Source organism: Belonocnema kinseyi, chromosome 5 (assembly GCF_010883055.1).
Source record: "Belonocnema kinseyi isolate 2016_QV_RU_SX_M_011 chromosome 5, B_treatae_v1, whole genome shotgun sequence".
Lineage (NCBI taxonomy): Eukaryota > Metazoa > Arthropoda > Insecta > Hymenoptera > Cynipidae > Belonocnema > Belonocnema kinseyi.
In genome coordinates, this window is record NC_046661.1 from 83116259 (window position 1) to 83129034 (window position 12776).

The 12776-nt window shown below is 22.4% G+C and overlaps 1 protein-coding gene across 1 annotated transcript in view; it reads right to left on the minus strand.

Moving 5' to 3' along the window:
* LOC117173747 (UHRF1-binding protein 1-like) overlaps nucleotides 1-12776 on the minus strand; it is a 99497-nt gene that overhangs the window by 26991 nt on the left and 59730 nt on the right. The gene's annotated exons all lie outside the window — the stretch shown is intronic.

Consider the following 12776-nt stretch of genomic DNA (forward strand, 5'->3'; position numbering starts at 1 on the left):
AATCTTTTAAATCTTTGTGAAATCATTAAAATCGATACGAAATTTTTTAAAATGGTTTGAATTGTTTGAAATCTTTTAAATCTTTATAAAATTTTCCAAATCTTTGTGAAATCTTTTGAAATTTTTGTGAAATCTTTTTAAATTATTGAAATAATTGTGAAATCTTTCAAACCTTTGTGAAATCATTAAAACCTGTGCGAAATTGATGGAAATCTTTTAAGTCTTGGTGAATTATTTGAAATTTTTTAAATCTTCAAAATTTCTGTGAAGTTTTTATAAAATTCTTGAAAGATTTGTGAAATCTTTTAAATCTTTGTGAAATCATTAAAATCCATACGAAATTTTTTTAAATGGTTTGAATTGTTTGAAGTCTTTTAAATCCATATAAAATTATCCAAATCTTTGTGAAATCTTTTGAAATTTTTGCGAAATCTTTTTAAATTATTGAAATAATTGTGAAATAATTTCGAAATATTTTGAAATCCTTGAACTTATTTGAAACATTTCAAATCTTTGTGAAATTATTAAAATCTGTGCGAAATTGGTGTAAACCTTTGAAATATTTGTGAATTATTTGAAATCTTATGAAATCTTCGAAATTTCTGTGAAGTTTTTTTTTTAATTCTTGAGAGATTTGTGAAATTTGTTAAATCTTTTTGAAATCATTAAAATCCATGCGAAATTTTTTTCATCTTTGTCAATTATTTGAAATCTTTTAAATCTTTATAAAATTTTTCAAATCTTTGTGAAATCTCTTGAAATTCTTGTGAAATATATTTGAAGTATTGAAATGATTGTAAAATCTTTTCAAAATGTTTTGAAATCTTTCAAATCTTTGTGAAATCATTCAAATCTGTGCGAAATTGGTGGAAATCTTTTAAACCTTGCTGAATTATTTGAGATTTTTTAAATCTTCGAAATTTCTGTGAAGTTTTTTTGAAATTCTTGAAAGATTTTTGAAATCTTTTAAATCTTTGTGAAATCATTAAAATCCATGCGAAATTTTTTAAAATGTTATGAATTGTTTGAAATCTTTATAAAATTTTCCAAATCATTGTGAAATCTTTTGAAATTGTTGTGAAATCTTTGTAAAATATTGAAACAATTATGAAATAATTTCGAAATATTTTGAAATCCTTGAACTTATTTGAAATCTTTCAAATCTTTGTGGAATCATTAAAATCTGTGCGAAATTGGTGTAAATCTTTGAAATCTTTATGAATTATTCGAAATCTTTTGAAATCTTCGAAATTTCTGTGAAGTTTTTTTGAAATTTTTGAAAGATTTGTGAAATCTTTTAAATATTTGTGAAATATTAGTTAAGTTATTGAAATTGCTATGAAATCTTATAAAAATTTTGTAATCATTGTGAATTATTTCTAAAATCTTTTAAATCTTGGCGCAATTTTGACAAATATTTGACAAATTTTTTAGACGTCTTGGAAATCATTATAATCTCTTTAAAATGTTTTTCAATCTTTTAAATTATCTGAAATTTGTTATATCTTTATGAAATCATTGGAATCCGTGTGCCATTTTTCGAAAGGTTTGTAACTTACAAGAGTTTTGTAAAATGCTTTAAAATATTTTTAACCATTTGTGAATATTTTAAAATAATTTAAATCGTTGTAAAGTTTTTTGCAAACTTTGTGAAATCATTAAAATCCATGCGAAATTTTTATAAATTATTTGAAATCTTTGAAATCTTTATAAAATCTTCCAAATCTTTGTGAAATCTTTTGAAATTGTTGTGAAATGTTTGACATTTTTGTGAATTATTTGAAATCTTTTGAAATCTTCGAAACCTTTGGAAAAGCTTTCAAATCTTTGTAAAATCTTTCGCAGCATTTGTCGATTCTTTCAAATCTTTGTACAATTTCTTGAAATTTTCCAAATCTTGGTGAAATTGTCGAAATAATTGTGAAATCTTTGTGACATCATTGAAATGGTGAAAAAATCTTATGAAATTTTTTAAATCTTTGTGAAATCTTTGAAACATTTGAAAAATTTCTCGAAATATTTGAAATTATCTAAAGAAATTTAAATCTTTGTGCAATCATTAAAATCCGTACGAAGTATCTTGAAATGTGTGAAATCTCCGAAATACCTGTGAAGTTTTTTGAAATTCTTAAAATATTTGTGAAGTCTTTATAAAATCATTAAAATCCGTGCAAATTTTGTTGAAATCTTTGAGAGATCTTTTAAATCTTTGCAAATTTTTCCAAATATGTGTCAAATCTTTTTAAATTGTTGTGAAATATTTGTGAAATTATTGAAATCATTGTAGAATCTTTTAGAATTCTTTTTAAATCTTTGAAATTTTTGAAATCTTTCAAATCTTCGTGAAATCATTAAAACTGGTGCGAAATTTTTAAAATCTTTGCGAAATATTTGTGAATATTTAGAAAGCATTAAAATCTTTGTAAAATATTTTGAAGTATTTGTGTAACCTTTAAAATCTTTATACAATTTGATCAAATTTTCCAAATCTTGATGAGATCTTATGAAATTTGTGAAGTAATTTTGAAATCTTTTTGAAATTTTTTAAACATTTGCAAAATCTATCGAAATATTTAAAATTATTTGAAAATTTTTGAATCTTTGTGCAATCATTAAAATCCGTACAAATTTATTTGAAATTCTTGAAATATTTTTGAAATCTTTTGTAATCTTTCAAATATTTGGGAAATTTTTTGAAAATCTTCAAATATTTGTGAAATCTTTTAAACCTTTGTGAAATCTTTATAAAACCTTTTAAATCTGCGAAATCTTTCGAAATATTTGCGATTTTTTTTAGAAGTCTGCGAAATCTGTGAAAATTTTGCAAAATGTTTTGAAATTTAATCTTTGTGAAATCATTGCAATCCGTAAAAACTTTATTGAAATCTTTGTGAATTATTATAAAAATTTCGAAATCTGAAATTTTCGAAATCATTGAAACATTTGAAACCCTTGTGTAATCTTTCGACATTTTTGATATATCTGTGAAATCTTGATGAAATATTAAGAAAATGTTGAAATCTTAGGGAATCTTTTTGAGATTTTAAACTTTGATATCTTTGTAAATTAAAAAAATTTTTTTTTGAAGTTATTGCAATCTTTGTGACATCTTTTTAAATGTTTGTGAATTCTCAAATATTTTGAAGTTTTTGATATATTTGTGAAATTATTGTGAAATTATTGTGAAATCATTGAAATTGTTTTGAAATCTTGTAAAAGTTTATAAATCTTTCTACAATCTTTAAAAAATTCTGTAAAATATCTTAACTTTTTTATATCGTTGTGAAATAATTGGAATCATTGTGAAATTTTTTGAAAGATTTTTGACTTCCAAATTTTTTGTAAAGTTTGTTTAAATCTTAGTAGAAAATTTTGCATTGTGAAATCTTTCGAAATTTTTCTTTTGAAATTTTTTAGAAGTCTTGGAAATCATTAAAATCTTTTCAAAATGTTTTGAAATCTTTGAAATTATCTGAAATTTGTTAAGTCTTTGTGAAATCATTGGAATCCGAGTAAAATTTTTCGAAATATTTGTGTATATTTTAAAATTGTTGTAAAGTTTTTTGCAAACTTTGTAAAATATTTTAAATCTTTGTGAAATTTTCCAAATCTTTTTGAAATCTGTAAAATCATTAAAATTGTTATGTAATCGTATGAAATTTTTAATATCTTTGTGAAATAATTTTAAAATCTTCGAAATCTGCGAAATCCTTTGAAATTTTTGCCAAATTTGTCAGAAGTCTTCGAAATCTTAGAAATTATCTGAAATTTTTTATATCTTTGTGAAATCATTGGAATCCGTGTGAAATTTTTCGAAAGATTTGTAACTTAAAAGATTTTAGTGAAATTTTTAGAAATATTTTGAAATCTTTATAAATATTTTGAAAGCAATGAAATTATTGTGAATATTTTTTAAGGTATTAAAATCTTTGTAAAGTTCTTTGAAAATTTTGTGAAATTTTAAATTTTAAATTCTTATGAAATTTTTCAAAAATTTCTAAAATCTTTTGAACCTGCAAAATCCTTTGAAATATTTGGGAAATTTTTTATAAGTCTTCGAAATCATTAAAATCTTTGAAGAATATTTCGAAATCCTTGAAATTATCTGACATTTTGTATGTCTTTGTGAGATCATTGGAATCCGTTATTCAGTTTTTCGAAAGATTTGTAATTTTCAAGATTTTTGTGAAATTCTTTGAAATCTTTGTGAATATTTTGAAAGCATTAAAATCGTTGTAATTTTTTTTGCAAACTTTGTGAAATCTTTTTAATATTTGTGAAATTTTCCAAACCCTTATAAAATCTTTGTAAAATTGTTGAAATTGTTATTAAATCGTATGAAATTTTGTATATATTTGTCAAATAATTGGAATCCATGTGAAATTTTTCGAAAGATTTGTAACTTTCATGATTTTTATGAAATTCTTTGAAATATTTTAAAATCTTTATGAATATTATGAAAGCATTGAAATCTTTGTGAATATTGTTTAAGGTATTAAAATCGTTTAAAGTTCTTTGAAAATACTGTAAAATCTTTTATATTCTTATGAAATTTTTCAAACATTTCTAAAATATTTTGAACCAGCGAAATCCTTTGAAATATTTGGGAAATCTTTTATAAGTCTTGGAAATCATTAAAATCTTTGCAATACGTTGCGAAATCTTTGAAATTATCTGACATTTTGTATGGCTTTGTGATATCATTGGAATCCATGTGAAGTTTTTCGAAAGATTTGTAACTTTCAAGATTTTTGTGAAATTCTCTGAAATATTTTGAAATCTTTGTGAATATTTTGAAAGCATTAAAATCATTGTAAAGTTTTTTGCAAACTGCGTGAAATCATTTTGAAATTTTTAAGATCTTTGTGAAATCTTAGTGAAATTATTAAAATTGTTATGAAATCTTATGAATTTTTTTGTATCTTTGTGAAATACTTCTAAAATATATTAAATCTTTGGGAAATCTCTTTCTTTCAAATCATTGTAAAACTTTGAATTTTTTTTAATCCTGGAATATGGTATAAACCCAAAATTCGAGTGTCCAACGCCTCGCGTCTTCGAAAAAAAACAACATGCGTAATATTTTTTGTTGCTTTTAAGCCAATCAGCAAGCCATAAGCATATTTTTATTTCATACATACTTTTTTCAGAGCTTAAGACTCTGCATTTTTATACCGACTTGAAATCGTGGTTTGAAAAAATTCAAACCTTCTAAGCCCCAAAGGATCCTGTAAAAAATTTATGGAAAAGTAATAAACCAATTTCACTGAAAGAAGGTTTTCCCATAAATTTTGCACGGGGTCCTTTGGTAGTATTTAATTATAAATAAACTATAAAGTGGATAAAGGTTTTTGTATAAAATTTAAAATCCTCTATTCAAGTCTTCATGCCTCGTCGTGTTGTGTAATTAAAATATATTATAAATGTTTTGCCAATACCTTTCCCTTGGCCTGCCACAAGTGCCACATAAAAACATTCACAAGAGAAGGAGAGACGCGGGAGAAGGCATGCAAAAAGTTAAGAGACAAAAATTGTATAAATATATAAATATATAATTAAATTATGAGAATGTATATAATAAGGAGGGACCGTACTTAAATTACGCAACAGTTCAAGCCGAGTGGAGGAATCGGGGGGAGGGGGCAATTTGTACGATTTTTTACGGTAGAGGGTCCTTCACTCATGTACGTAATTTTTGCAAATCCGCAAAAACTTTCTCCTAAATATGATTTTTTTAGTTAGAAATTTTATTATTTGGTTCAAAATTTAATAATTTTCTTGAAAAGACATCCTTTTTGGTTGCAAATTCGACTGTTTTGTTAAAAACTGCCTTTTTGGGTTAAATATTTAGCTGTTTTTTGTAAAACATTAACCTTTTTTTAAATTTCATATTTTGTTGATGATACGTCAACTGAAATCTATTTTGAATAAAACTTTTTTTTTATGTTGAAAATTTGTATTTTTGGTTAAAAAGCTTATCTTTTTTGGTAGATATATTGCATTTTTCTTGGATGAAAATGCAACTGTTTTGTTGGGAATTTAAGTATTTTCTAGAGATTTACTTTTTTTTCAAATTCGTATTTTTGTGTTGAAAAGTCAATTGAAATGTTTTTGGGTAAAAATGGAACTCTTTTTTTTTTAATTTGTCTTTTAATTAAAAAATTTACCTGTTTTAGAGAATTTTCTTTTTTGTTTTTTTTTTGATAAAAATGAAACTGTTTGGTTGAAAATTTAAGAATCTTTGTTAAAAAGTCATACATTTTTGTTAAAAATTCGACTATTTAGCAAAAAATTAACTTATTGTTTGCAATTCTTATTTTGGCGTTGTAAAGTAAACTGGAATCTTCTTTAGATACAAATTTAAGAATTTATTTAAAGTTTATTTAAAGTTCTTGTTTAAAAATGCATATTTTGCTAGTGAAAAGTCAACTGAACTTTTTTTAATAGAAAATTTATCTTTTTTATTTAAATTCAACTAACTTCAACAAAAATGTTACTGTTTGCTTGAAAAGTAAAATATTTTGTTAAAAATTCGATTTTTTTTTATGGAAAATTCAATTTTTTTCACAGAAACTTATTTTTTGTTCAAAAATTTATATTTGGATCAGGAAAAGTCAACTGAAATCCTTTTTAACAGAAAATTAAATTATTATTTTAAAAATTTATATTTTTTATTTGAAAATTCATCGACTTTAGTAAAAATTATATCTTTCTTGAATAAGAATGCAACTATTTGGTTGAAAATTCAACTGTTTCTTATAAAATGTACTTTTTGTTAAAATTTAATATTTTTGTGTTAAAAAAATAACTGAAATCTCTACTAGAAAAAATTAAATTATTTTTGCTTTAATTAAAAATCTATCTGCTTAAGAAAAAATTTATCTTTCTTACATTACTCAAAAATGGAACTGTTTTATTGAAAATTAAACTATTTTGTCAAAAATGCATCCATTTTGGTTGAAAAAATTCGATTTTTTTATGGAAAATTCAATTTTTTTCGTAGAAACTTATTTTTTGTTCAAAAATTTATATTTGGATCGTGAAAGGTCAACTGAAATATTTTTTAACAGAAAATTAAACTATTATTTAAAAATTTTTTATTATTTAAATTCAAAATTCACGTGTTTTAGGAGAAATTTTATCCTTCTTAGACAAAAATGTTCATTTTTCCTAGACAAAAATGCAACTTCGACTTTTTAGCAGAAAATTAACTTAATTTTTTACAATTCTTATTTTGATGTTGAAAAGTCAAATAAAATCTTTTTTAACAGAAACCTAAACTATTATTGTAAAAATTTATATTATTTATTTAAAAATTTATCTATTTTAGTAGAAATTATATCTTTCTTTAATAAAAATGAAACTATTTGGTTGAAAATACACATATTTCTTATAAAAATTTTTTTTGTTTCAATTTAATATTTTGGTGTTAAAAAAATAACTGACATCTTTACTGGGTGAAAATTGATTTTTTTTTGTTTAAATTAAAGCTTCATCTGTTTTAGCAAAAATTACTTTTTTTTTATGGAAAATTCACTTTTTTCGTAGAAACTTATTTTTTGTTCAAAAATTTATATTTTCACCTTAAAAAGTCTACTGGATTCTTTTTTGGATGAAAATTCAACTACTTTTTTTAAATTATTTCTAAATACAAAATCATCTGTTTTAAGAGAAGTTTAATCCTTTTTGGATAAAAATGCAACTATTTGGTGTAGAGTACGAACATTTTTTAAAGTCGTCCTTTTTTGGTTAAAAAGTCGACTTTTTGGATTAAAAATTCCATTTTTTCGTAGAAACTGATTTCTTGTTTAAAAATGCATATTTTGATCGTGAAAAGTCAACTATTTTAACAGAAAATTAAACTATTATTTTGGAAGTTTATCTTTTTGATTTTGTTAAAAAATAATCTTTTCACTTAAAAATTCAAATATTTGAATTTTTGGTTTAAATCTAATTTTTCAACTGAAAACTTAACTTTTTAATTTTTTTAAATTGATTTTATTTAGTAGAAAATTCTTCTTTTTTGGGGGGGAAAACAAAATTTCTTGATTTCAATTTCCATATTTGCTGGATAAAACTGCATCAGTTTCGTTCAAACTTAATTTTTTGTTGAATGATCATATTTATGGTTTGAAAATTCAATTTTTATAGAGAAAATTCGTCTTTTGCCTTGCGTAAAATATATATTTTTCGTTCTTTGTTAAAAAATATTTAATACGTATTCTTTTTATTTCAATATGATATGTAAAATTTCTGGAAAATAAATTTTCGAAAATTATCGTTTAAAAAAAAGTAATCGTCTGAACTTTTTTATAACTGCAAAAGTATTTATCAAAAAAATTTCAAACATTTTATCTAATAAACGGTCGATCCCGAATTTCGAAATAAAGTATACTGAAAAATTGCTCCATTGAATTTTCATAAATAAATTAGGCATTTTTATGAACAAATAGAGATTTCCAAAAAAGAAGTATTCCAGAAAAAGATTGAAAAAAATTAGGTCCTTTTTTAGAAATCTCAATTTGTTTATTTATTAAAAATTCATCTTTTCAGTTCTTAAATTCTTTCTATTGTGCACAAATTTAATTTTTTTTTATTAGAATATAAACTATGACATTTTTCTGTTAAGCTTTTGTTTGAATTTCATATTTTGTTGCTGATAAGTCAACTAAAATCTTGTTTGGATAAAAACTATTTTTTCTGAAAATTTGTATTTTTGATTTAAAAGTTGATCGTTTTCAGTATTAGTATTGCATCTTTCTTTGAAAAAATGCAATTGTTTTGTGGAAAATTAAACTATTTCCTGGAAAATTTATTTTTTGTTTAAAATTCATATTTTTCTGTCGAAAAGTCAATTTAAATCTTTTCGGATGAAAATTCAAATCCCTTTTTGAAAATTTGTCTTTTTCATTTAAAAATTTAACTGTTTTAGTATAATTTTCATTTTTCATATACAGAAATTGCAACTGCTGGGTTGAAAATTTAACAGTCTTGTTAAAAAGTCATACTTTTTGGTTAAAAATTTGACTTTTTAGCAGAAAATTACCTTACAGTTTACAATTCTTATTTTGGTAGTCAACTGTGGATAAAAATTTAACTATTTATTTTAAGTATCTTTTTAAAATCTTTTTAAAAATTCACCTTTTTTAGTAGAATTTTCATTTTTCTTGCACAAAAATTGCAACTTTTTGGTTGAAAATTCATCAATTTTGCACAAAAGTATTACTTTATGGTTGAAAATTTTGTTTTGTTGAAAATTTAACTATTTCGTAGAAGATTTACTTTTTCAAAAAATTAATATTTGGGTGTTGAAAAGAGAATCGAAATCTTTCTGGATTACATTTCTTTTAATTAAAAATCCATCTTTTTCAAGAGAAATTTTCTTTCGTGAATAAAAATGCAAATGTTTGGTTGAAAATTCTATTGTTTTGTTGAAAATTTAACTCTTTCCTAGAAAATGAACCTTTATTTAATATTTAAATGTTGGTGTTGAAAAAAGAACTGAAAATTCAACTATTTAAAATTTTCTTTTTAAATAAAAATTCATCTGTTTTAAGAGAAATTTCAACTCTTTTCGATAAAAATGCAACTATAAGGTAGAGAATTCGACAATGTTGTTAAAATGTCATCCTTTTTGGTTGAAAATTCAACTTTTTTAAAATTTAAAATTCATCTGTTTTAAAACAAATTTCCTCTTTCTTAGACAAGAATGCAACTATTTTGTTGAAAAGTCATGCTTTTTGGATAAAACTTTTATTTTTTTGTTAAAAATTTAACTATAAAGTGGAAAATTTACTTTTTGTTACAAATTTATATTTCTTAGTTGAAAAATGAACTGAAATCTTTTCTTAATGGCAGTTCAATTTTGAAAAAATTTCGTTTTTTATTAAAAGTTCTTCTGTTTTATCAGGTTTTATGACAAATTTGATCTTTCTTGGATAAAAATACAACTATTTTGTTGAGCAATTAACTATTTTGTTGAAAATTAATCCTTTTTAGTTCAAAATAATTCGTTTTTTTTTTAAAGGAAAAATCAATTTTTTTCGCAGACAAATTATTTCTTGTATAAAAATTCATATTTTGATCGTGAAAAGTCAACCGAAATCTTTTTTAACCGATGATTCAACTATTCCTTTTTCAAAATTGATCTTTTTTATTTAAAAATTCCTCTGTTTTAGTATAAATTTAATTTTTTATGAAAATGCAACTTTTGATTAAAAATTCTTCTTTGCTCTTTCATTTTTTTAAAATATAGATCTTATTTGGTACAAATTTATTCTTTTTTGTTGAAAAATCATTTTCTTAGTTTGAAATTTAATTTTGGTTCAGTAATAATGTTTTTATCCTTTTTAAGCCTTTTACGATTCTTAAAACGTTTTGTTTTTAGATAAAAAGTATTTTTTCTGAAAATTTGCCTTTTAGATTTAAAAGTTTTTTCTCAAGTAATAATCCAACTCTTTTTTTTAAATGTCTTTTAGATTTCAAAATTCACCTCCTTTAGGAGAAATTACATTTTACTGATATAAAATTGCAATTATTTGGTTAAAAATTTAAAAATGTTGTTCTAAAGTCATAATTTTTGTTTAAAAATTCTGCTGGTTTGCTAAAAATTTAACTATTTCGCCGAAACTTTACTTTTTGTTTAAATTTAATATTTTGGCGTTAAAAAGAGAACTGAAATCTTTTTTGGTTGAAAATTCAACTTTTTTAAAATAAAAAATTCATCTTCTTTAAAAGCAATTTCCTATTTCTTTTACAAAAATGCAACTATTTTGTTGTAAGTTCATACTTTTTCGTTTAAAATTCTATTTTTTTGTTAAAAATTTAACTATTTAGTAGAAAATTTACTTTTTGTTACAAATTTATATTTTTTTGTTGAAAAATGAACTGAAATTCGACTTTTTGGATTGAAAATTAAATTTTTTTCATAGAAACTTATTTCTTGTGTAAAAATTAATTTTTTTAACCGAAAATTCAATTATTCTTTTTTCAAAATTTATGATTTTTATTAAAAAATTCATCTGTATTAGTATAAATTAAATTTTCTTATGAAAATACAACTTTTTGGTCAAAAATTATTCTTCTTTGCTTTTTCACTTCGTTTTTTTTTAATATTGCTCTTATTTAGTTGAAAATTCTTCTTTTTTATTAAAAAATCATTTTCTTGGTTTGAAATTTCATGTTTTTTGGGTAAAAATTCATCAGTTTCGTGGAAACTTAGTTTTTTGCTAAAAAGCCATATCTTTGGTGATAAAATTCAATGTTTGTACACAAAATTAGTCTTTTGGCTTAAATTTTATTTCTTTCTTGATTGAAAATTCTTTTTTTGTGGTAAATTCGTCTTTTTAATTTTAAAATTCCTTTTATTGTGTATAGATTTTTATGGATGAAAATTCAACAATTTTTGTTTTAAAAAAAGTTATCTTTTTTAAGAGAAATTTCATCTTTCTTAAACAAAAATGCAACTATTTGATGGAGAATTCAACTATTTTGTTCAAAATTTATTCTTTTTGGTTGAAGAAAATTCGTTTTATTGGACGGAAAATTCAATAACTTTCGTAGAAAATTATTTTTTGTTAAGAATTTTTATTTTGATCTTGAAAAGTCGACAAGAACTTTTTTGGATGAAAATTCAACTATTAAAGAAAAAAATTCTGAATAAAAAATTTTATGTTTTAACAAAAATTTCATCTTTTCGGATAAAAATGCAACAATTTGGTCAAGAATTCAACATTTTTGTTAAAGTGATCCTCTTTGGTTAAAAATTCGATTTTTTGGATTTAAAATTTAATTTTTTTAGTAGAAACTATTTCTTATTAAAAAATCTATATTTTGATCTTGGAAAGTTCCGTAAAAAATTCCTCTGTTTTAAGAAAAACTTCATCTTTCTTCGACAAAAATACAAATGTTTGGTTGAGAATTCAACTATTTTGTTCAAAATTAATCCTTTTTTTTGAAGAGAATTCGTTTTATTGGATGGAAAATTCAATTTTTTCGTAGAAACGTCAACTGAAACCTGTTTTTTAACCGAAAATTCAACTATTCCTTATTCAAAATTGATCTTTTTTATTTAAAAATTCATCTATTTTAGTATAAATTTAATTTTTTATGAAAATGCAACTTTTGATTAAAAATTCTTCTTCTTTGCTTTTTCATTTTTTTAAATATAGATCTTATTTAGTAAAAAATTCTTCTTTTTTGTTGAAAAATCATTTTCTTAGTTTGAAATTTAATTTTTGTTGAGTAAAAATGCATTAGTTTTGTGGAAACTTAATTTTTTTCCTAAAACTTATATTTTTGGTGAGAAAATTCAAGTGTTGTAAAGAAAATTCATTTTTTGGCTTAAAGGTTTAACAACTTTTATTTCTTTCTTGAGTGAAAAATCTTTATTTGTTGAAAATTCGTCTTTTTAGTGTTAAAATTCCTTTTCGTGTGTATAAAATGTCATATTTCTCGATTGAAATATGTTATTGGATGGAAAATTAAATTTTTTTCGTAGAAATTTATTTCTTGTTTAAAAATTCATATTTTGATCGTGAAAAGTTAACTGAAATCTTTTTTAACCGAAAATTTGATTATTCTTTTTTCAAAGTTGATCTTTTTTATTTAAAAATTCATCTGTTTTAGTACAAATTAAATTTTTTTATGAAAATGCAACTTTTTGATTAAAAATTACACAGGCCAACAATTCTCAGAACCAGAGACCAGACCTACTATACACGAAGGTTTTTGCTGCGCTGAATCCGAATCTGACCTCAGAAAAATTCCATCACCCT